The 23,511-nt window shown below is 46.6% G+C and overlaps 1 long non-coding RNA gene and 14 other non-coding genes across 15 annotated transcripts; 2 read left to right on the top strand and 13 right to left on the bottom strand.

The window, feature by feature from the left end:
• Nucleotides 1-840: 840 nt before the first annotated feature.
• On the bottom strand, nucleotides 841-914 carry trnan-guu (transfer RNA asparagine (anticodon GUU)). The gene has a single exon. It is a non-coding gene; the product is annotated as a tRNA-Asn (tRNA).
• A 1,267-nt stretch (nucleotides 915-2,181) lies between these two features.
• Nucleotides 2,182-2,255, bottom strand: trnan-guu (transfer RNA asparagine (anticodon GUU)). Its single transcript has one exon. It is a non-coding gene; the product is annotated as a tRNA-Asn (tRNA).
• Nucleotides 2,256-3,647: 1,392 nt separating this feature from the next.
• On the bottom strand, nucleotides 3,648-3,721 carry trnan-guu (transfer RNA asparagine (anticodon GUU)). Its single transcript has one exon. It is a non-coding gene; the product is annotated as a tRNA-Asn (tRNA).
• Nucleotides 3,722-4,959: 1,238 nt separating this feature from the next.
• trnan-guu (transfer RNA asparagine (anticodon GUU)) lies at nucleotides 4,960-5,033 on the bottom strand. The gene has a single exon. It is a non-coding gene; the product is annotated as a tRNA-Asn (tRNA).
• A 7,385-nt stretch (nucleotides 5,034-12,418) lies between these two features.
• Nucleotides 12,419-12,689, bottom strand: LOC136711603 (uncharacterized). Its single transcript, XR_010804759.1, has 2 exons — nucleotides 12,629-12,689; nucleotides 12,419-12,471 (listed from the first exon to the last, which is right to left on the bottom strand). It is a non-coding gene; the product is annotated as an uncharacterized LOC136711603 (long non-coding RNA).
• Nucleotides 12,690-14,030: 1,341 nt separating this feature from the next.
• Nucleotides 14,031-14,104, bottom strand: trnan-guu (transfer RNA asparagine (anticodon GUU)). Its single transcript has one exon. It is a non-coding gene; the product is annotated as a tRNA-Asn (tRNA).
• A 1,135-nt stretch (nucleotides 14,105-15,239) lies between these two features.
• Nucleotides 15,240-15,313, bottom strand: trnan-guu (transfer RNA asparagine (anticodon GUU)). Its single transcript has one exon. It is a non-coding gene; the product is annotated as a tRNA-Asn (tRNA).
• A 1,105-nt stretch (nucleotides 15,314-16,418) lies between these two features.
• trnan-guu (transfer RNA asparagine (anticodon GUU)) lies at nucleotides 16,419-16,492 on the bottom strand. Its single transcript has one exon. It is a non-coding gene; the product is annotated as a tRNA-Asn (tRNA).
• Nucleotides 16,493-17,498: 1,006 nt separating this feature from the next.
• trnan-guu (transfer RNA asparagine (anticodon GUU)) lies at nucleotides 17,499-17,572 on the bottom strand. Its single transcript has one exon. It is a non-coding gene; the product is annotated as a tRNA-Asn (tRNA).
• Nucleotides 17,573-18,437: 865 nt separating this feature from the next.
• trnat-ugu (transfer RNA threonine (anticodon UGU)) lies at nucleotides 18,438-18,511 on the top strand. Its single transcript has one exon. It is a non-coding gene; the product is annotated as a tRNA-Thr (tRNA).
• A 164-nt stretch (nucleotides 18,512-18,675) lies between these two features.
• Nucleotides 18,676-18,749, bottom strand: trnan-guu (transfer RNA asparagine (anticodon GUU)). The gene has a single exon. It is a non-coding gene; the product is annotated as a tRNA-Asn (tRNA).
• An 869-nt stretch (nucleotides 18,750-19,618) lies between these two features.
• On the top strand, nucleotides 19,619-19,692 carry trnat-ugu (transfer RNA threonine (anticodon UGU)). The gene has a single exon. It is a non-coding gene; the product is annotated as a tRNA-Thr (tRNA).
• A 164-nt stretch (nucleotides 19,693-19,856) lies between these two features.
• Nucleotides 19,857-19,930, bottom strand: trnan-guu (transfer RNA asparagine (anticodon GUU)). Its single transcript has one exon. It is a non-coding gene; the product is annotated as a tRNA-Asn (tRNA).
• A 1,542-nt stretch (nucleotides 19,931-21,472) lies between these two features.
• trnan-guu (transfer RNA asparagine (anticodon GUU)) lies at nucleotides 21,473-21,546 on the bottom strand. The gene has a single exon. It is a non-coding gene; the product is annotated as a tRNA-Asn (tRNA).
• Nucleotides 21,547-22,785: 1,239 nt separating this feature from the next.
• On the bottom strand, nucleotides 22,786-22,859 carry trnan-guu (transfer RNA asparagine (anticodon GUU)). The gene has a single exon. It is a non-coding gene; the product is annotated as a tRNA-Asn (tRNA).
• Nucleotides 22,860-23,511: the final 652 nt, after the last annotated feature.

Genomic DNA, 23,511 nt, shown 5'->3' with positions numbered 1-23,511 from the left:
GATATCGAGAGTCATAGATAGATAGATAGATAGATGGATGGATGGATGGACGGCAAGGCAAGCACCTGATTGACAGTGGTCCGTGATCTGCTGTTATGCTACTATGCTACTGACCATTGGGGGAGCGATAGCAAGCAAGAGAGTTAGATATCGAGAGTCATAGATAGATAGATAGATGGATGGATGGACAGCAAGGCAAGCATCTGATTGCAAGATAGGCTTATCGTAAAGCCATCAGAGGACGTAATGAACCGGAAAGCCAACTGGACAGATGCCGGTTTGTAAAGAAGAACCAGAACCCAAAGGACACGCGCTACGCGCTCCTAACGGCCAACGTCCAATTCCCATTGCCGCCCCTGGACAGTCGCAACAGGGAGCTTGTTGCTCCCGTCAACCTTACGTTTTCACCTCTGTGTGCTTCCTTTGTTGCAGCCTGCATCCAGATTTTGTTTTGTTTTGTTTTGTTTTGTTTTGTTTTGTTTTGTTTTGTTTTGTTTTGTTTTGTTTTGTTTTGTTTTGTTTTGTTTTGTTTTGTTTTGTTTTGTTTTGTTTTGTTTTGCTCCTTACACCTGGGTGAAGGTACTGGGGAGTGGGAGAGTCCTGACACCGTGGCTTAGTTGGTCAAAGCGCCTGTCTTGTAAATAGGAAACCCTGGGTTCGACTCCCAGCAGTGCCTTGGTTTATGTTGGCCTAGGCAATGGAAAGGAAGTTTCTAAACCCTCGATACATTTTTGCAAGATGGCCGTCCGCAGCAAGCAGCTTAAGGTTACTGTAGCCGCAGTCTGGCAAACTGACCGCCAGAAGTAGAAACAATAACAAGGGGCGGGGGGAAAAGTGGGCCGTCCCTGGGTGGATTCGAACCACCATCCTTTCGGTTAACAGCCGAACGCGCTGACCGATTGCGCCACAGAGACAGACGGGGGTGTTGCGGTTGCTGCAGTCGTGCAGTTCCTTCACAGTTGCCAGAAATCATTTCCAGCACACGATTTTCTTTGTCGTTGAATGCAACATTCGTGACCATTGGGGGAGCGATAGCAAGCAAGAGAGTTAGATATCGAGAGTCATAGATAGATAGATAGATAGATAGATACATGGATGGATGGACGGCAAGGCAAGCACCTGATTGACAGTGGTCCGTGATCTGCTGTTATGCTACTATGCTACTGACCATTGGGGGAGCGATAGCAAGCAAGAGAGTTAGATATCGAGAGTCATAGATAGATAGATAGATAGATGGATGGATGGATGGACGGCAAGGCAAGCACCTGATTGACAGTGGTCCGTGACCTGCTGTTATGCTACTATGCTACTGACCATTGGGGGAGCGATAGCAAGCAAGAGAGTTAGATATCGAGAGTCATAGATAGATAGATAGATAGATGGATGGATGGATGGACGGCAAGGCAAGCACCTGATTGACAGTGGTCCGTGATCTGCTGTTATGCTACTATGCTACTGACCATTGGGGGAGCGATAGCAAGCAAGAGAGTTAGATATCGAGAGTCATAGATAGATAGATAGATGGATGGATGGACAGCAAGGCAAGCATCTGATTGCAAGATAGGCTTATCGTAAAGCCATCAGAGGACGTAATGAACCGGAAAGCCAACTGGACAGATGCCGGTTTGTAAAGAAGAACCAGAACCCAAAGGACACGCGCTACGCGCTCCTAACGGCCAACGTCCAATTCCCATTGCCGCCCCTGGACAGTCGCAACAGGGAGCTTGTTGCTCCCGTCAACCTTACGTTTTCACCTCTGTGTGCTTCCTTTGTTGCAGCCTGCATCCAGATTTTGTTTTGTTTTGTTTTGTTTTGTTTTGTTTTGTTTTGTTTTGTTTTGTTTTGTTTTGTTTTGTTTTGTTTTGTTTTGTTTTGTTTTGTTTTGTTTTGTTTTGTTTTGTTCCTTACACCTGGGTGAAGGTACTGGGGAGTGGGAGAGTCCTGACACCGTGGCTTAGTTGGTCAAAGCGCCTGTCTTGTAAATAGGAAACCCTGGGTTCGACTCCCAGCAGTGCCTTGGTTTATGTTGGCCTAGGCAATGGAAAGGAAGTTTCTAAACCCTCGATACATTTTTGCAAGATGGCCGTCCGCAGCAAGCAGCTTAAGGTTACTGTAGCCGCAGTCTGGCAAACTGACCGCCAGAAGTAGAAACAATAACAAGGGGCGGGGGGAAAAGTGGGCCGTCCCTGGGTGGATTCGAACCACCATCCTTTCGGTTAACAGCCGAACGCGCTGACCGATTGCGCCACAGAGACAGACAGGGGTGTTGCGGTTGCTGCAGTCGTGCAGTTCCTTCACAGTTGCCAGAAATCATTTCCAGCACACGATTTTCTTTGTCGTTGAATGCAACATTCGTGACCATTGGGGGAGCGATAGCAAGCAAGAGAGTTAGATATCGAGAGTCATAGATAGATAGATAGATAGATGGATGGATGGATGGATGGACGGCAAGGCAAGCACCTGATTGACAGTGGTCCGTGATCTGCTGTTATGCTACTATGCTACTGACCATTGGGGGAGCGATAGCAAGCAAGAGAGTTAGATATCGAGAGTCATAGATAGATAGATAGATAGATACATGGATGGATGGACGGCAAGGCAAGCATCTGATTGACAGTGGTCCGTGATCTGCTGTTATGCTACTATGCTACTGACCATTGGGGGAGCGATAGCAAGCAAGAGAGTTAGATATCGAGAGTCATAGATAGATAGATAGATAGATGGATGGATGGATGGACGGCAAGGCAAGCACCTGATTGACAGTGGTCCGTGACCTGCTGTTATGCTACTATGCTACTGACCATTGGGGGAGCGATAGCAAGCAAGAGAGTTAGATATCGAGAGTCATAGATAGATAGATAGATTGATGGATGGATGGATGGACGGCAAGGCAAGCACCTGATTGACAGTGGTCCGTGATCTGCTGTTATGCTACTATGCTACTGACCATTGGGGGAGCGATAGCAAGCAAGAGAGTTAGATATCGAGAGTCATAGATAGATAGATAGATGGATGGATGGACGGCAAGGCAAGCATCTGATTGCAAGATAGGCTTATCGTAAAGCCATCAGAGGACGTAATGAACCGGAAAGCCAACTGGACAGATGCCGGTTTGTAAAGAAGAACCAGAACCAAAAGGACACACGCTACGCGCACCTAACGGCCAACGTCCAATTCCCATTGCCGCCCCTGGACAGTCGCAACAGGGAGCTTGTTGCTCCCGTCAACCTTACGTTTTCACCTCTGTGTGCTTCCTTTGTTGCAGCCTGCATCCAGATTTTGTTTTGTTTTGTTTTGTTTTGTTTTGTTTTGTTTTGTTTTGTTTTGTTTTGTTTTGTTTTGTTTGTTTTGTTTTGTTTTGTTTTGTTCCTTACGCCTGGGTGAAGGTACTGGGGAGTGGGAGAGTCCTGACACCGTGGCTTAGTTGGTCAAAGCGCCTGTCTTGTAAATAGGAAACCCTGGGTTCGACTCCCAGCAGTGCCTTGGTTTATGTTGGCCTAGGCAATGGAAAGGAAGTTTCTAATCCCTCGATACATTTTTGCAAGATGGCCGTCCGCAGCAAGCAGCTTAAGGTTACTGTAGCCGCAGTCTGGCAAACTGACCGCCAGAAGTAGAAACAATAACAAGGGGCGGGGGGAAAAGTGGGCCGTCCCTGGGTGGATTCGAACCACCATCCTTTCGGTTAACAGCCGAACGCGCTGACCGATTGCGCCACAGAGACAGACGGGGGTGTTGCGGTTGCTGCAGTCGTGCAGTTCCTTCACAGTTGCCAGAAATCATTTCCAGCACACGATTTTCTTTGTCGTTGAATGCAACATTCGTGACCATTGGGGGAGCGATAGCAAGCAAGAGAGTTAGATATCGAGAGTCATAGATAGATAGATAGATGGATGGATGGACGGCAAGGCAAGCATCTGATTGACAGTGGTCCGTGATCTGCTGTTATGCTACTATGCTACTGACCATTGGGGGAGCGATAGCAAGCAAGAGAGTTAGATATCGAGAGTCATAGATAGATAGATAGATAGATAGATAGATGGATGGATGGATGGACGGCAAGGCAAGCACCTGATTGACAGTGGTCCGTGATCTGCTGTTATGCTACTATGCTACTGACCATTGGGGGAGCGATAGCAAGCAAGAGAGTTAGATATCGAGAGTCATAGATAGATAGATAGATAGATACATGGATGGATGGACGGCAAGGCAAGTACCTGATTGACAGTGGTCCGTGATCTGCTGTTATGCTACTATGCTACTGACCATTGGGGGAGCGATAGCAAGCAAGAGAGTTAGATATCGAGAGTCATAGATAGATAGATAGATAGATGGATGGACGGCAAGGCAAGCATCTGATTGCAAGATAGGCTTATCGTAAAGCCATCAGAGGACGTAATGAACCGGAAAGCCAACTGGACAGATGCCGGTTTGTAAAGAAGAACCAGAACCCAAAGGACACGCGCTACGCGCTCCTAACGGCCAACGTCCAATTCCCATTGCCGCCCCTGGACAGTCGCAACAGGGAGCTTGTTGCTCCCGTCAACCTTACGTTTTCACCTCTGTGTGCTTCCTTTGTTGCAGCCTGCATCCAGATTTTGTTTTGTTTTGTTTTGTTTTGTTTTGTTTTGTTTTGTTTTGTTTTGTTTTGTTTTGTTTTGTTATGTTTTGTTTTGTTTTGTTCCTTACGCCTGGGTGAAGGTACTGGGGAGTGGGAGAGTCCTGACACCGTGGCTTAGTTGGTCAAAGCGCCTGTCTTGTAAATAGGAAACCCTGGGTTCGACTCCCAGCAGTGCCTTGGTTTATGTTGGCCTAGGCAATGGAAAGGAAGTTTCTAAACCCTCGATACATTTTTGCAAGATGGCCGTCCGCAGCAAGCAGCTTAAGGTTACTGTAGCCGCAGTCTGGCAAACTGACCGCCAGAAGTAGAAACAATAACAAGGGGCGGGGGGAAAAGTGGGCCGTCCCTGGGTGGATTCGAACCACCATCCTTTCGGTTAACAGCCGAACGCGCTGACCGATTGCGCCACAGAGACAGACGGGGGTGTTGCGGTTGCTGCAGTCGTGCAGTTCCTTCACAGTTGCCAGAAATCATTTCCAGCACACGATTTTCTTTGTCGTTGAATGCAACATTCGTGACCATTGGGGGAGCGATAGCAAGCAAGAGAGTTAGATATCGAGAGTCATAGATAGATAGATAGATAGATGGATGGATGGATGGATGGACGTAATTAGTTCCGCCTCTACGATATCCTATTAATTTTAGGTAGGAACCAAAAAAATAGTCACAAACTTAACTAAAGCTGAGAGGCAGTTACACTCCCACCAAATCACAAGTGATTTCTCAGAACAGCTTGGAGACACACATACTGCATATAAACTGCACATAATATTAATTTCAAAGTACTAACTATTTACTTATTATCTTAACTTAAGAACTAGTTGAAAGAGTGACTGGAGGATGCTGGAGTCTTCAGTCTGCTTCCAACAATGTAACTGTCTTATGGATGGGCCTCTCCAAATGAACAGGTTTAGAGATGCGCTTTCCTCTTCCATCCAGAGTTGAATCGCCAATAAGCAACTTGAGCCTTCTCACTCTTCCGTCCTTTCCTGGGTACACTTCAATAACCTTTGCTAACTTCCACTGGTTTCGTGGTGTAGCATCATCTTGCAAAATGACAATATCATTGACCTTAGCGTTTCTGCGGTCTTTGGTCCACTTCTGTCTCTGTTGGAGATTGAGGAGGTATTCCTTTTTCCACCGTGTCCAAAAGTTGTTGGCTAAGAGTTGAACTCTGCGCCATCTTTTACGGAGGTACAGATCTTCCCTGACGAACTTTCCAGGAGGTGGAGAGATGATCGTGGATTTCATGGTCAGGATGTGATTTGGTGTCAAGGGCTCTGGACAGGATGGATCGTTCAGATGATCAGTGGTCAGAGGTCTGCTATTTACAACCGCCATAACTTCATATAGGAACGTTCGTAGTGAGGAGCAGTCAAGTTGTCTGGCTGACTGTTCTAGAATGGACGTCAAGACACTTCTGATAGTGCGAATTTGTCTTTCCCAGACGCCACCCATATGACTTGAAGCTGGGGTGTTCATGATGAACTCACATCTCAGTTCTTTGAGTTCCTCTTGATCCATCTCCTTTAATGCTTGAATGAACTCACGCCTGGCACCAACAAAGTTTGTCCCTTGATCACACCTTATTTGCCGTACTATTCCACGAATAGCGATGCATGAACGCAGAGCGTTAATGAAGGCATCTGTGGTCAAGTCGTCGAGCATTTCAATATGCACTGCTCTGGAACACATGCAGGTAAGTAAGAGTCCATAACGCTTTAACTCTTTTCTTCCTTCCTTGATGTGGAATGGCCCGAAGCAGTCCATCCCGCAGTAAGTAAATGGAGGGGTTGTTTCCATTCGATCTCCCGGGAGATTTGCCATCCTTTGTTGTTCTGTGCATCTTCTGAACTTCCTGCACGTTGTGCATTTGTAAATATGGGATGACACTGCCCTGCTGCATCCCAGGATCCATATACCATTGGATCGGATCTCATTTATGGTCATTCCCCGTCCCTGATGGTGCACTCTCTCGTGATAGTGCTTGACGAGTAATGCCGACACGTGACTGTCTCTAGGGAGAACAGCTGGATGCTTCACATGTGGATGAAGAGCAGCATGAGTTAAGCGGCCTCCGACTCTGAGGATACCTTGGTCATCCAGGAATGGACCCAACTTGTGTAACTTGTTGGCCTTGTCTTTGATTTGTGAGTTCTTATGACACTGGATGCCCTGTATTTCTTGAGAGAGGGTTGCTTGTTGGACCATCTTGATTATGCTGAGCTCTGCATCTCTCCTTTCCTCTAAACTGGTGCTTTCCCAGGACCTTGGCCTGAGGCCTTTCGCTTCCCTTGCACGCCGCTTTAGTCTGGCTATAGCTTTCACCATTCTTGACCAGTCAGAGAACTTTCGTAGACAATCTAACAGTGACCTTATTTCCTTTGCCAGGGTGTCATGAGCCTGGGCCTTCTTGATCTCTGGATCACTACTTGCAATCTCTCCCACCTTGACTACTTCGCTGGTCAGCTCTTTCTGCCAAAGAAAGCTTGGACCCGTGAACCAGTTGGAAGCTACAAGTTGTTTTGCTGCAAGACCTCTTGAGGCATGATCTGCTGGATTCTCTTCGGAAGCCACATACCTCCATTGCGCAGACTCCGTACTTTGCTTGATGCGTTCCACACGGTTTGCCACGAACACATGAAATCTCCTGGCCTCGTTACTGATGTATCCGAGGACAACCTTTGAATCGGTCCAGAAGAATTCTTGTAGGCAATCTATCTCCAGTTCCCTTTTGAGCATGTCACTGGTGCGGACGGCTACGACTGCTGCTGACAGCTCAAGTCTTGGTATGGTGGTAACCTTAGCAGGGGCTACTCTTGACTTCCCCATTACCAAAGAGCAGTGGACTTCACCTGATGCACTGACTGCTCTGAGGTACGAACACTCGCCATAACCTGACACGCTGGCATCAGAGAAATGATGGAGCTCGTAGCTCTGAACCTTAAAGTTTAATGGAATGTAGCATCTCTGAATCTTTACACCAGCCAGGTTTTGCAGGTCTTGGAGCCAAAACTCCCACAGGGGTCGAAGATCATCAGGTAAGATGTCATCCCAACTGAGCTTGTTATGACACATCTGCTGCAGAATCTGTTTTCCCACCAGGATGAACGGTGCCACAAATCCGAGTGGATCGTATACTGAAGCGACAGTGGATAAAACTCCTCTTCGGGTAAGTGGATTTTCTTTCACAATCACTCTGAACTGGAACTCGTCAGAAGCCACGCACCACTGTATGCCAAGTGCTCTTTCCACGTGTAGCTCTCCCAGGGCCATGTCCAGGTCTTGGGCGGCTTTTGCACATTCTTCTTTGGGGATTGAGGCTAGGACTTTCTTGCTGTTGGAAATGAACTTGTGCAGCCTGAGTTTGCCTTTGTTGCAGAGCTCTCTTGCCTCCTTCACTAACTGAATAGCTTGGCTTTCAGACGCTAAGCTTGACAAGCCGTCATCAACGTAAAAGTTCTTCTGAATGAACTTGATGGTGGCTTCACTGAAGTGTCCGTGTCCTTCGGCTGCGAGGTGCTTGAGTCCATAGTTAGCGCAGCCAGGTGATGAAGCAGCGCCAAACAAGTGGACCTTCATCCGGTAGATGGATGGTTTGGCTTCAAGATTTCCATTCTCCCACCACAGGAATCTTAGGTAATCTTGGTCTTCTGCTTTAACGTGGAACTGGTGGAACATGCGTTCAATGTCACACATGATTGCCACTGGACCTTTCCGGAAACGACACAGAACTCCCACCAAGGTGTTTGTCAGCTCTGGACCGGTCAGGAGATGGTCGTTTAAGGATGTCTCTTGAAATCTCACCGAACAATCGAAGACAACACGTATCTTCCCAGGCTTTTGGGGATGATACACCCCATGGTGTGGGATGTACCATGCTGGAGCTTTATTGAGGTCTTCTTCTGGGACCCTTTCTGCATCTCCACGTGTTATGATCTCATCCATGAAGGTCTTGTAGTCTTTGTAGTACTGTTTGTTTCTTTTCAGCTTCCGTTCTAGGCATCTGAGACGGTGGATGGCGCACACCATGTTATCTGGTAAGTTGGGTCTTTCATTCTTGAATGGCAGTGGCATCTCATAATGACCATTGTCCTTGAGCCTGATGCCTCTTTCCATCTTTGACAGGAATCGGAGATCCTCTTGAGAGATGTGACTGTCCTCCAAAGACCTTTCGACAAAGTCCGATTCCAGCACCTTGATGACATCTGCAGGTGAGACTACCTCTTTGACTTGAGTTCTACAGACATAGTGAACTTCGCTTGTGAGGTTTGAAGAGGACTGAAGACCAGGCATCACTTGCCTCACGATGACCTGGTGACTTATTCCAATTTCATCTCCATAGTCAACTACGCTCCAGCCCAGGTCTGTTCTCTGAGCAAAGGGCTGATTTTCTTTACCAGGCACCACTTGCCTTGGGACAAGAGCTTGAGGACAGTTGTAGCCGATTAGCAGGCCCACGTCGCAGCTTTGTTGAGGAGCAATCTCGTCTGCGATGTGTTCCAGATGAGGCCATGCCTTTGCAGTCTCTGGTGTGGGAATATGATCTCTGTTTGCAGGGATGAATTCTCTTGAGTAGGTCACTGGCAGAGGAATTATCTTGTCTGAGTAGAATCCTCTCACTTGTAGTCCAGTCAGTTTCCGACAGGACACAACTGTGTTTCTTGAAGCCATTGTGGAGAGCTTTAGCTGAACTGGTTCCTTCTTTGTGTGAAGAGTCTTTGCCGTTTCTTCCAGGATGAATGTCGTGTCGCTCTGTGTATCGAGGAGTGCATACACAAGAACTTCACGATCTGGCTCACTTGTGACTGACAACCACACTGGAATGACTGTGGATGTATGAGTGTCTTTAACATTCTGTAAAACTCTGTTGGATGTTGACTCACGTGATGATCTTGCTGCCCTATCTTGTGGCCGCTCTATTTTCCTTTCCCTTGACTTGCCACTGTTCCCTGCTCCACTAAGCCGTGTTGACATCCTTTCTTCTTTGGTGCGATTATCATGGAGGCAAGCTGGATGTCTTTTTTCACACATATCGCAGATCTCTCTGTTTTCACAGTCCTTCGAGCGATGGCCAAACTTCAGACAGCCGAAACACAATTTCTTCTCTTGAACAAACTTGACTCGCTCTGAAATAGTCTCATCCATAAATTTGCGACACTTGTGTAGACTGTGACCTGCCTTCTCACAGAAGACACAGCTTGTGGTAACAGCTTTCTCGTCTGAGTTGGTTGCCAATACCTTTGCTCCATGACCTCTTGTCTTTGAAACCTTGATCTTCTCATTTTCACTTGGTTTTAGAGCGTGGAGGGACGTTATTGGGTTACAGGCGATTTTGGCTTCACGTGTGAGAAACTTGACGAACTGGCTAAAGCTTGGGAACGTGTGACTTTGTTCTTCCACTTCTATCACCTTCCTATTCCATCTTGAGGTCAGCCAGTCTGGAAGTTTAGAGAGTATTTTCTGATTTTCGTTGCAGTCGTTGAGTACTTCAAGACCTCTGATCTGAGACATGGCCGCCTCACAGCTGCGAAGGAAGTCAGCGAGTTCTTGAAGTTCCACACTCCCCTTAGAGTTTATTTTGGGCCACGTATCAAGCTTATCTCTGAAGGCCTTGGCGATAAGGAATGGATTGCCGTATCTCTCTTCTAGGATGGTCCACGCTGCACAATAAGCTGACTCTGTGCCTAGCAAGAAGTAGCTTTCAATGGCCTTTTTGGCTGGTCCACCCACATACTTTCGCAGATAGTATATTTTCTCTTCAGCTGGTATGTTTTTCCTGTCAATAAGTGTCTGAAAGGAGACTTTCCAGTCATTAAATCTGAGTGGGTCGCCGTTGAACGTTGTTGGTTCAGGTACGGGAAGACGACTCGCACTGATGGACTCTGCGAATGCTCTAACAAGAGCTGCAGTATTGTCTTCTTGTTTTGGTTGTGTCAGAGAGTGAGGTGGGGAGCGATGCTGCAATAGGCTACTTTCATGCTTGACTTCCTCTTTCTCCTTCGGAGGGACACATTGATGGAGCAGCCCAAATATTTCTTCATCTGAGCATTCACTTTGTTCATATACTTGCTGTCTCGCCTTAGCAGCCTCTAGCTTCTTGATTGTCTCCAATCTTTCTAGTTCTCTGCGCTTGGCTTCCAGCACCCTTTGTCTTTCTGCATTTTCAGCCTCTTGATTAGCTCGTAAATTGGCTGCTTCAGTTTCGAGTCTTTCAAGTTCTTTGATATGACGTTCTTGCTCTAGCAGTACTTTTAAAGTGGCTTCATTGGCAGCAACTTCAGCAGCAGCATCTCGTCTTGCAGAAGACTGGCTTGAACGGGATGTTATTCTTGAGTTAGTTTGAGAATGAGCAGACGACTTGGTGCGGTGAGAGTTGACGCTTACTTTGTCTGAGGCTGCAGCTTCAATTACAGACTCTATTGATTTCACTCTTTGTTCTTCACCCCCTCTTGTGTCTAGAAGAGCCTTTGCAGTCTGGATGATTGTTCTTGTTACTGCTTCGCAGGTGTCTGCTCTGCGACGTGTGTCTTGGTCGGGAATGTCAATGTGCCTTAAATCTTCATAAACAACGTTCAGATTATCTGAGGCATTGCTTATCTTAGTAATGTGGTCACGCAGCAGGTTGTTTGAGCATTGTCCACTCAGCGCTTGTTTGGCATCCTTAGCGATAGCTTTCCACTTCTCGTAGCTCACACTGAAACGGTGTGCAAATCTTCTTACTTGCTGATCGTGCAGTTCTTGGCCCTTTTCCGTAAACCTGCGGACCCTTTGGCTTCTATGTGGCTCTTGTGAGGAAGTGTGGTTATCTCCTGTGCCTTCAGCAGCTTGTGGTTGCATGTCTGCGCAGTGCTGCTGCGCGTCTTCACCTGCACCCTCTTTGTCACTCTCAAAGAAAAGCTCAAACTCTGACATTTTGCTTTAGTTTGGTTTAAATCTAAACTTGTTTTTTAGTTGAGTAAATTACCTTGTTCACAATAATCTAAGTTATGTTTAACTTAGCTTAAGCTCAATTGAGTAGTTGTTTTTAATCTCTGATATGTGAATAGTCAGCCTTTAATTACTTGCAGCTACTGACACTACTTTGGAGAAAAATTACTCTCTGCAGCTAAATTAACTTGCTTTTTCCAAAATAAAAACTGTACTAACTGTACTCAAAGACTAGTAACACTCACTTTGTGATCTATGGAGCTATGGTCTTCTTGCCTGATAACTTGTTATAGTTATATATGGCCTTATTTAAATCTTAAATTACCACAAATGAAATTAAACAAACCAAAAATATTAACTCTTAGTTAAACTTGTACATATACCACATTAAGTAATAACCATTCACTTTTAAGTCTAAATATGACCAATTCTGCCTTACTCTCGGTACTAATAGTTCTTAATATTCACATCCTACTCATCAGTAGACACAATATCAACACAGTAGCAATATCAATCCACTTCAATTTGAGAAAAGGTAAGTAAACAAAACATTAACTAATGGGAAATGCAAAGAAATGTCTCATTCTCTTGCCCAGAACGCTTAATGTCTCTGAATTACAGCTTAATTTGCGTTATGAAACCTGATTCTTCCGTGGGCACTGCCTCTTCTCGCGCTGTCATGTGCAGATGTCTCGGCCCGACCACGACTCGCGCTCTCCGATGCCGTCTGTGAAGGCGCGCGCTGCGATGGAGATGTCTCAGCCCGACCACGATTCGCGCTCTCCTATGCCGTCTTCCTCGCCTCCTCATGCGGAGCAGTCGAGTTCTCACTGTAGCTCCCTCCAGTAGTCAACACGAAGCACGAGGTCTTGGTTAAAAAACGGGGTTTTATTTCAACAACATATCCTGTCAACCCGTGAGAACTGGGTTGAAAGAGAGAAAAAAAATAAAAGGAAATTATAAATACAATGCATGTATGTATGTCTTGAATACAGTTTGTGCCGTTATAGTTACACACTAGTTAACACAAGCTATGCACATGAAATATATCACAGACAACTGGATACAAAAGAAACATACCTCGTAGGCTGCTTCCTACTTAGGAGGGGCTAAATCTCAAAAGCCTTCTTCCTTGTCTTCTTTACTCAGATAATATACATTTAGATATCTTTATATTCTTAATATTTACTTAGCTCGGAGAGCTCTTGCGATGCTATGTTTTAGCTCTACACTTCAGATGTTGTGCCCCCTTTAATTACGTGCGGAACACAAGGATGGCGCTAATTAGTTCCGCCTCTACGATATCCTATTAATTTTAGGTAGGAACCAAAAAAATAGTCACAAACTTAACTAAAGCTGAGAGGCAGTTACAGATAGATAGATAGATAGATGGATGGATGGACGGCAAGGCAAGCATCTGATTGACAGTGGTCCGTGATCTGCTGTTATGCTACTATGCTACTGACCATTGGGGGAGCGATAGCAAGCAAGAGAGTTAGATATCGAGAGTCATAGATAGATAGATAGATAGATGGATGGATGGATGGACGGCAAGGCAAGCACCTGATTGACAGTGGTCCGTGACCTGCTGTTATGCTACTATGCTACTGACCATTGGGGGAGCGATAGCAAGCAAGAGAGTTAGATATCGAGAGTCATAGATAGATAGATAGATAGATAGATGGATGGATGGATGGACGGCAAGGCAAGCACCTGATTGACAGTGGTCCGTGATCTGCTGTTATGCTACTATGCTACTGACCATTGGGGGAGCGATAGCAAGCAAGAGAGTTAGATATCGAGAGTCATAGATAGATAGATAGATAGATGGATGGATGGACGGCAAGGCAAGCATCTGATTGCAAGATAGGCTTATCGTAAAGCCATCAGAGGACGTAATGAACCGGAAAGCCAACTGGACAGATGCCGGTTTGTAAAGAAGAACCAGAACCCAAAGGACACGCGCTACGCGCTCCTAACGGCCAACGTCCAATTCCCATTGCCGCCCCTGGACAGTCGCAACAGGGAGCTTGTTGCTCCCGTCAACCTTACGTTTTCACGTCTGTGTGCTTCCTTTGTTGCAGCCTGCATCCAGATTTTGTTTTGTTTTGTTTTGTTTTGTTTTGTTTTGTTTTGTTTTGTTTTGTTTTGTTTTGTTTTGTTTTGTTTTGTTTTGTTTTGTTTTGTTTTGTTTTGTTTTGTTCCTTACGCCTGGGTGAAGGTACTGGGGAGTGGGAGAGTCCTGACACCGTGGCTTAGTTGGTCAAAGCGCCTGTCTTGTAAATAGGAAACCCTGGGTTCGACTCCCAGCAGTGCCTTGGTTTATGTTGGCCTAGGCAATGGAAAGGAAGTTTCTAAACCCTCGATACATTTTTGCAAGATGGCCGTCCGCAGCAAGCAGCTTAAGGTTACTGTATCCGCAGTCTGGCAAACTGACCGCCAGAAGTAGAAACAATAACAAGGGGCGGGGGGAAAAGTGGGCCGTCCCTGGGTGGAATCGAACCACCATCCTTTCGGTTAACAGCCGAACGCGCTGACCGATTGCGCCACAGAGACAGACGGGGGTGTTGCGGTTGCTGCAGTCGTGCAGTTCCTTCACAGTTGCCAGAAATCATTTCCAGCACACGATTTTCTTTGTCGTTGAATGCAACATTCGTGACCATTGGGGGAGCGATAGCAAGCAAGAGAGTTAGATATCGAGAGTCATAGATAGATAGATAGATAGATACATGGATGGATGGACGGCAAGGCAAGCACCTGATTGACAGTGGTCCGTGATCTGCTGTTATGCTACTATGCTACTGACCATTGGGGGAGCGATAGCAAGCAAGAGAGTTAGATATCGAGAGTCATAGATAGATAGATAGATAGATAGATAGATGGATGGATGGATGGACGGCAAGGCAAGCACCTGATTGACAGTGGTCCGTGATCTGCTGTTATGCTACTATGCTACTGACCATTGGGGGAGCGATAGCAAGCAAGAGAGTTAGATATCGAGAGTCATAGATAGATAGATAGATAGATGGATGGACGGCAAGGCAAGCATCTGATTGCAAGATAGGCTTATCGTAAAGCCATCAGAGGACGTAATGAACCGGAAAGCCAACTGGACAGATGCCGGTTTGTAAAGAAGAACCAGAACCCAAAGGACACGCGCTACGCGCTCCTAACGGCCAACGTCCAATTCCCATTGCCGCCCCTGGACAGTCGCAACAGGGAGCTTGTTGCTCCCGTCAACCTTACGTTTTCAGCTCTGTGTGCTTCCTTTGTTGCAGCCTGCATCCAGATTTTGTTTTGTTTTGTTTTGTTTTGTTTTGTTTTGTTTTGTTTTGTTTTGTTTTGTTTTGTTTTGTTTTGTTTTGTTTTGTTTTGTTTTGTTTTGTTTTGTTTTGTTTTGTTTTGTTTTGTTCCTTACGCCTGGGTGAAGGTACTGGGGAGTGGGAGAGTCCTGACACCGTGGCTTAGTTGGTCAAAGCGCCTGTCTTGTAAATAGGAAACCCTGGGTTCGACTCCCAGCAGTGCCTTGGTTTATGTTGGCCTAGGCAATGGAAAGGAAGTTTCTAAACGCTCGATACATTTTTGCAAGATGGCCGTCCGCAGCAAGCAGCTTAAGGTTACTGTATCCGCAGTCTGGCAAACTGACCGCCAGAAGTAGAAACAATAACAAGGGGCGGGGGGAAAAGTGGGCCGTCCCTGGGTGGAATCGAACCACCATCCTTTCGGTTAACAGCCGAACGCGCTGACCGATTGCGCCACAGAGACAGACGGGGGTGTTGCGGTTGCTGCAGTCGTGCAGTTCCTTCACAGTTGCCAGAAATCATTTCCAGCACACGATTTTCTTTGTCGTTGAATGCAACATTCGTGACCATTGGGGGAGCGATAGCAAGCAAGAGAGTTAGATATCGAGAGTCATAGATAGATAGATAGATAGATACATGGATGGATGGACGGCAAGGCAAGCACCTGATTGACAGTGGTCCGTGATCTGCTGTTATGCTACTATGCTACTGACCATTGGGGGAGCGATAGCAAGCAAGAGAGTTAGATATCGAGAGTCATAGATAGATAGATAGATAGATAGATAGATGGATGGATGGATGGACGGCAAGGCAAGCACCTGATTGACAGTGGTCCGTGATCTGCTGTTATGCTACTATGCTACTGACCATTGGGGGAGCGATAGCAAGCAAGAGAGTTAGATATCGAGAGTCATAGATAGATAGATAGATAGATGGATGGACGGCAAGGCAAGCATCTGATTGCAAGATAGGCTTATCGTAAAGCCATCAGAGGACGTAATGAACCGGAAAGCCAACTGGACAGATGCCGGTTTGTAAAGAAGAACCAGAACCCAAAGGACACGCGCTACGTGCTCCTAACGGCCAACGTCCAATTCCCATTGCCGCCCCTGGACAGTCGCAACAGGGAGCTTGTTGCTCCCGTCAACCTTACGTTTTCAGCTCTGTGTGCTTCCTTTGTTGCAGCCTGCATCCAGATTTTGTTTTGTTTTGTTTTGTTTTGTTTTGTTTTGTTTTGTTTTGTTTTGTTTTGTTTTGTTTTGTTTTGTTTTGTTTTGTTTTGTTTTGTGCCTTACGCCTGGGTGAAGGTACTGGGGAGTGGGAGAGTCCTGACACCGTGGCTTAGTTGGTCAAAGCGCCTGTCTTGTAAATAGGAAACCCTGGGTTCGACTCCCAGCAGTGCCTTGGTTTATGTTGGCCTAGGCAATGGAAAGGAAGTTTCTAAACCCTCGATACATTTTTGCAAGATGGCCGTCCGCAGCAAGCAGCTTAAGGTTACTGTAGCCGCAGTCTGGCAAACTGACCGCCAGAAGTAGAAACAATAACAAGGGGCGGGGGGAAAAGTGGGCCGTCCCTGGGTGGATTCGAACCACCATCCTTTCGGTTAACAGCCGAACGCGCTGACCGATTGCGCCACAGAGACAGACGGGGGTGTTGCGGTTGCTGCAGTCGTGCAGTTCCTTCACAGTTGCCAGAAATCATTTCCAGCACACGATTTTCTTTGTCGTTGAATGCAACATTCGTGACCATTGGGGGAGCGATAGCAAGCAAGAGAGTTAGATATCGAGAGTCATAGATAGATAGATAGATAGATACATGGATGGATGGACGGCAAGGCAAGTACCTGATTGACAGTGGTCCGTGATCTGCTGTTATGCTACTATGCTACTGACCATTGGGGGAGCGATAGCAAGCAAGAGAGTTAGATATCGAGAGTCATAGATAGATAGATAGATAGATGGATGGACGGCAAGGCAAGCATCTGATTGCAAGATAGGCTTATCGTAAAGCCATCAGAGGACGTAATGAACCGGAAAGCCAACTGGACAGATGCCGGTTTGTAAAGAAGAACCAGAACCCAAAGGACACGCGCTACGCGCTCCTAACGGCCAACGTCCAATTCCCATTGCCGCCCCTGGACAGTCGCAACAGGGAGCTTGTTACTCCCGTCAACCTTACGTTTTCACCTCTGTGTGCTTCCTTTGTTGCAGCCTGCATCCAGATTTTGTTTTGTTTTGTTTTGTTTTGTCTTGTTTTGTTTTGTTTTGTTTTGTTTTGTTTTGTTTTGTTTTGTTTTGTTTTGTTTTGTTTTGTTTTGTTTTGTTTTGTTTTGTTTTGTTTTGTTTTGTTTTGTTTTGTTTTGTTTTGTTCCTTACGCCTGGGTGAAGGTACTAGGGAGTGGGAGAGTCCTGACACCGTGGCTTAGTTGGTCAAAGCGCCTGTCTTGTAAATAGGAAACCCTGGGTTCGACTCCCAGCAGTGCCTTGGTTTATGTTGGCCTAGGCAATGGAAAGGAAGTTTCTAAACCCTCGATACATTTTTGCAAGATGGCCGTCTGCAGCAAGCAGCTTAAGGTTACTGTAGCCGCAGTCTGGCAAACTGACCGCCAGAAGTAGAAACAATAACAAGGGGCGGGGGGAAAAGTGGGCCGTCCCTGGGTGGATTCAAACCACCATCCTTTCGGTTAACAGCCGAACGCGGTGACCGATTGCGCCACAGAGACAGACGGGGGTGTTGCGGTTGCTGCAGTCGTGCAGTTCCTTCACAGTTGCCAGAAATCATTTCCAGCACACGATTTTCTTTGTCGTTGAATGCAACATTCGTGACCATTGGGGGAGCGATAGCAAGCAAGAGAGTTAGATATCGAGAGTCATAGATAGATAGATAGATGGATGGATGGACGGCAAGGTAAGCATCTGATTGACAGTGGTCCGTGATCTGCTGTTATGCTACTATGCTACTGACCATTGGGGGAGCGATAGCAAGCAAGAGAGTTAGATATCGAGAGTCATAGATAGATAGATAGATAGATACATGGATGGATGGACGGCAAGGCAAGCACCTAATTGACAGTGGTCCGTGATCTGCTGTTATGCTACTATGCTACTGACCATTGGGGGAGCGATAGCAAGCAAGAGAGTTAGATATCGAGAGTCATAGATAGATAGATAGATAGATAGATGGATGGACGGCAAGGCAAGCACCTGATTGCAAGATAGGCTTATCGTAAAGCCATCAGAGGACGTAATGAACCGGAAAGCCAACTGGACAGATGCTGGTTTGTAAAGAAGAACCAGAACCCAAAGGACACGCGCTACGCGCACCTAACGGCCAACGTCCAATTCCCATTGCCGCCCCTGGACAGTCGCAACAGGGAGCTTGTTGCTCCCGTCAACCTTACGTTTTCACCTCTGTGTGCTTCCTTTGTTGCAGCCTGCATCCAGATTTTGTTTTGATTTGTTTTGTTTTGTTTTGTTTTGTTTTGTTTTGTTTTGTTTTGTTTTGTTTTGTTTTGTTTTGTTTTGTTTTGTTTTGTTTTGTTTTGTTCCTTACGCCTGGGTGAAGGTACTGGGGAGTGGGAGAGTCCTGACACCGTGGCTTAGTTGGTCAGAGCGCCTGTCTTGTAAATAGGAAACCCTGGGTTCGACTCCCAGCAGTGCCTTGGTTTATGTTGGCCTAGGCAATGGAAAGGAAGTTTCTAAACCCTCGATACATTTTTGCAAGATGGCCGTCCGCAGCAAGCAGCTTAAGGTTACTGTAGCCGCAGTCTGGCAAACTGACCGGCAGAAGTAGAAACAATAACAAGGGGCGGGGGGAAAAGTAGGCCGTCCCTGGGTGGATTCGAACCACCATCCTTTCGGTTAACAGCCGAACGCGCTGACCGATTGCGCCACAGAGACAGACAGGGGTGTTGCGGTTGCTGCAGTCGTGCAGTTCCTTCACAGTTGCCAGAAATCATTTCCAGCACACGATTTTCTTTGTCGTTGAATGCAACATACGTGACCATTGGGAGAGCGATAGCAAGCAAGAGAGTTAGATATCGAGAGTCATAGATAGATAGATAGATAGATACATGGATGGATGGACGGCAAGGCAAGCACCTGATTGACAGTGGTCCGTGATCTGCTGTTATGCTACTATGCTACTGACCATTGGGGGAGCGATAGCAAGCAAGAGAGTTAGATATCGAGAGTCATAGATAGATAGATAGATAGATGGATGGATGGATGGACGGCAAGGCAAGCACCTGATTGACAGTGGTCCGTGATCTGCTGTTATGCTACTATGCTACTGACCATTGGGGGAGCGATAGCAAGCAAGAGAGTTAGATATCGAGAGTCATAGATAGATAGATAGATGGATGGATGGACGGCAAGGCAAGCATCTGATTTCAAGATAGGCTTATCGTAAAGCCATCAGAGGACGTAATGAACCGGAAAGCCAACTGGACAGATGCCGGTTTGTAAAGAAGAACCAGAACCCAAAGGACACGCGCTACGCGCTCCTAACGGCCAACATCCAATTCCCATTGCCGCCCCTGGACAGTCGCAACAGGGAGCTTGTTGCTCCCGTCAACCTTACGTTTTCACCTCTGTGTGCTTCCTTTGTTGCAGCCTGCATCCAGATTTTGTTTTGTTTTGTTTTGTTTTGTTTTGTTTTGTTTTGTTTTGTTTTGTTTTGTTTTGTTTTGTTTTGTTTTGTTTTGTTTTGTTTTGTTTTGTTTTGTTCCTTACGCCTGGGTGAAGGTACTGGGGAGTGGGAGAGTCCTGACACCGTGGCTTAGTTGGTCAGAGCGCCTGTCTTGTAAATAGGAAACCCTGGGTTCGACTCCCAGCAGTGCCTTGGTTTATGTTGGCCTAGGCAATGGAAAGGAAGTTTCTAAACCCTCGATACATTTTTGCAAGATGGCCGTCCGCAGCAAGCAGCTTAAGGTTACTGTAGCCGCAGTCTGGCAAACTGACCGGCAGAAGTAGAAACAATAACAAGGGGCGGGGGGAAAAGTATGCCGTCCCTGGGTGGATTCGAACCACCATCCTTTCGGTTAACAGCCGAACGCGCTGACCGATTGCGCCACAGAGACAGACGGAGGTGTTGCGGTTGCTGCAGTCGTGCAGTTCCTTCACAGTTGCCAGAAATCATTTCCAGCACACGATTTTCTTTGTCGTTGAATGCAACATTCGTGACCATTGGGGGAGCGATAGCAAGCAAGAGAGTTAGATATCGAGAGTCATAGATAGATAGATAGATAGATACATGGATGGATGTACGGCAAGGCAAGCACCTGATTGACAGTGGTCCGTGATCTGCTGTTATGCTACTATGCTACTGACCATTGGGGGAGCGATAGCAAGCAAGAGAGTTAGATATCGAGAGTCATAGATAGATAGATAGATAGATGGATGGATGGACGACAAGGCAAGCACCTGATTGACAGTGGTCCCTGACCTGCTGTTATGCTACTATGCTACTGACCATTGGGGGAGCGATAGCAAGCAAGAGAGTTAGATATCGAGAGTCATAGATAGATAGATAGATAGATGGATGGATGGATGGACGGCAAGGCAAGCACCTGATTGACAGTGGTCCGTGACCTGCTGTTATGCTACTATGCTACTGACCATTGGGGGAGCGATAGCAAGCAAGAGAGTTAGATATCGAGAGTCATAGATAGATAGATAGATAGATGGATGGATGGACGGCAAGGCAAGCACCTGATTGACAGTGGTCCGTGATCTGCTGTTATGCTACTATGCTACTGACCATTGGGGGAGCGATAGCAAGCAAGAGAGTTAGATATCGAGAGTCATAGATAGATAGATAGATAGATGGATGGATGGATGGACGGCAAGGCAAGCACCTGATTGACAGTGGTCCGTGATCTGCTGTTATGCTACTATGCTACTGACCATTGGGGGAGCGATAGCAAGCAAGAGAGTTAGATATCGAGAGTCATAGATAGATAGATAGATGGATGGATGGACGGCAAGGCAAGTATCTGATTGCAAGATAGGCTTATCGTAAAGCCATCAGAGGACGTAATGAACCGGAAAGCCAACTGGACAGATGCCGGTTTGTAAAGAAGAACCAGAACCCAAAGGACACGCGCTACGCGCACCTAACGGCCAACGTCCAATTCCCATTGCCGCCCCTGGACAGTCGCAACAGGGAGCTTGTTGCTCCCGTCAACCTTACGTTTTCACCTCTGTGTGCTTCCTTTGTTGCAGCCTGCATCCAGATTTTGTTTTGTTTTGTTTTGTTTTGTTTTGTTTTGTTTTGTTTTGTTTTGTTTTGTTTTGTTTTGTTTTGTTTTGTTTTGTTTTGTTTTGTTTTGTTTTGTTTTGTTCCTTACGCCTGGGTGAAGGTACTGGGGAGTGGGAGAGTCCTGACACCGTGGCTTAGTTGGTCAAAGCGCCTGTCTTGTAAATAGGAAACCCTGGGTTCGACTCCCAGCAGTGCCTTGGTATATGTTGGCCTAGGCAATGGAAAGGAAGTTTCTAAACCCTTGATACATTTTTGCAAGATGGCCGTCCGCAGCAAGCAGCTTAAGGTTACTGTAGCCGCAGTCTGGCAAACTGACCGCCAGAAGTAGAAACAATAACAAGGGGCGGGGGGAAAAGTGGGCCGTCCCTGGGTGGATTCGAACCACCATCCTTTCGGTTAACAGCCGAACGCGCTGACCGATTGCGCCACAGAGACAGACGGGGGTGTTGCGGTTGCTGCAGTCGTGCAGTTCCTTCACAGTTGCCAGAAATCATTTCCAGCACACGATTTTCTTTGTCGTTGAATGCAACATTCGTGACCATTGGGGGAGCGATAGCAAGCAAGAGAGTTAGATATCGAGAGTCATAGATAGATAGATAGATAGACGGATGGATGGACGGCAAGGCAAGCATCTGATTGACAGTGGTCCGTGATCTGCTGTTATGCTACTATGCTACTGACCATTGGGGGAGCGATAGCAAGCAAGAGAGTTAGATATCGAGAGTCATAGATAGATAGATAGATAGATGGATGGATGGATGGACGGCAAGGCAAGCACCTGATTGACAGTGGTCCGTGACCTGCTGTTATGCTACTATGCTACTGACCATTGGGGGAGCGATAGCAAGCAAGAGAGTTAGATATCGAGAGTCATAGATAGATAGATAGATAGATGGATGGATGGATGGACGGCAAGGCAAGCACCTGATTGACAGTGGTCCGTGATCTGCTGTTATGCTACTATGCTACTGACCATTGGGGGAGCGATAGCAAGCAAGAGAGTTAGATATCGAGAGTCATAGATAGATAGATAGATGGATGGATGGACGGCAAGGCAAGCATCTGATTGCAAGATAGGCTTATCGTAAAGCCATCAGAGGACGTAATGAACCGGAAAGCCAACTGAACAGATGCCGGTTTGTAAAGAAGAACCAGAACCCAAAGGACACGCGCTACGCGCTCCTAACGGCCAACGTCCAATTCCCATTGCCGCCCCTGGACAGTCGCAACAGGGAGCTTGTTGCTCCCGTCAACCTTACGTTTTCACCTCTGTGTGCTTCCTTTGTTGCAGCCTGCATCCAGATTTTGTTTTGTTTTGTTTTGTTTTGTTTTGTTTTGTTTTGTTTTGTTTTGTTTTGTTTTGTTTTGTTTTGTTTTGTTTTGTTTTGTTTTGTTCCTTACGCCTGGGTGAAGGTACAGGGGAGTGGGAGAGTCCTGACACCGTGGCTTAGTTGGTCAAAGCGCCTGTCTTGTAAATAGGAAACCCTGGGTTCGACTCCCAGCAGTGCCTTGTTTTATGTTGGCCTAGGCAATGGAAAGGAAGTTTCTAAACGCTGGATACATTTTTGCAAGATGGCCGTCCGCAGCAAGCAGCTTAAGGTTACTGTAGCCGCAGTCTGGCAAACTGACCGGCAGAAGTAAAAGCAATAACAAGGGGCGGGGGGAAAAGTGGGCCGTCCCTGGGTGGATTCGAACCACCATCCTTTCGGTTAACAGCCGAACGCGCTGACCGATTGCGCCACAGAGACAGACGGGGGTTTTGCGTTTGCTGCAGTCGTGCAGTTCCTTCACAGTTGCCAGAAATCATTTCCAGCACACGATTTTCTTTGTCGTTGAATGCAACATACGTGACCATTGGGGGAGCGATAGCAAGCAAGAGAGTTAGATATCGAGAGTCATAGATAGATAGATAGATAGATACATGGATGGATGGACGGCAAGGCAAGCACCTGATTGACAGTGGTCCGTGATCTGCTGTTATGCTACTATGCTACTGACCATTGGGGGAGCGATAGCAAGCAAGAGAGTTAGATATCGAGAGTCAAAAATAGATAGATAGATAGATGGATGGATGGATGGACGGCAAGGCAAGCATCTGATTGACAGTGGTCCGTGATCTGCTGTTATGCTACTATGCTACTGACCATTGGGGGAGCGATAGCAAGCAAGAGAGTTAGATATCGAGAGTCATAGATAGATAGATAGATGGATGGATGGATAGATGGCAAGGCAAGCATCTGATTGACAGTGGTCTGTGATCTGCTGTTGTGCTACTTTGCTACTGACCATTGGGGGAGCGATAGCAAGCAAGAGAGTTAGATATCGAGAGTCATTGATAGATAGATAGATAGATGGATGGATTGACGGCAAGGCAAGCATCTGATTGACAGTGGTCCGTGA

The sequence above is a fragment of the Amia ocellicauda genome, chromosome 2 (genome assembly GCF_036373705.1).
Source record: "Amia ocellicauda isolate fAmiCal2 chromosome 2, fAmiCal2.hap1, whole genome shotgun sequence".
NCBI lineage: Eukaryota > Metazoa > Chordata > Actinopteri > Amiiformes > Amiidae > Amia > Amia ocellicauda.
This window is presented reverse-complemented; position numbering and strand designations above follow the sequence as displayed.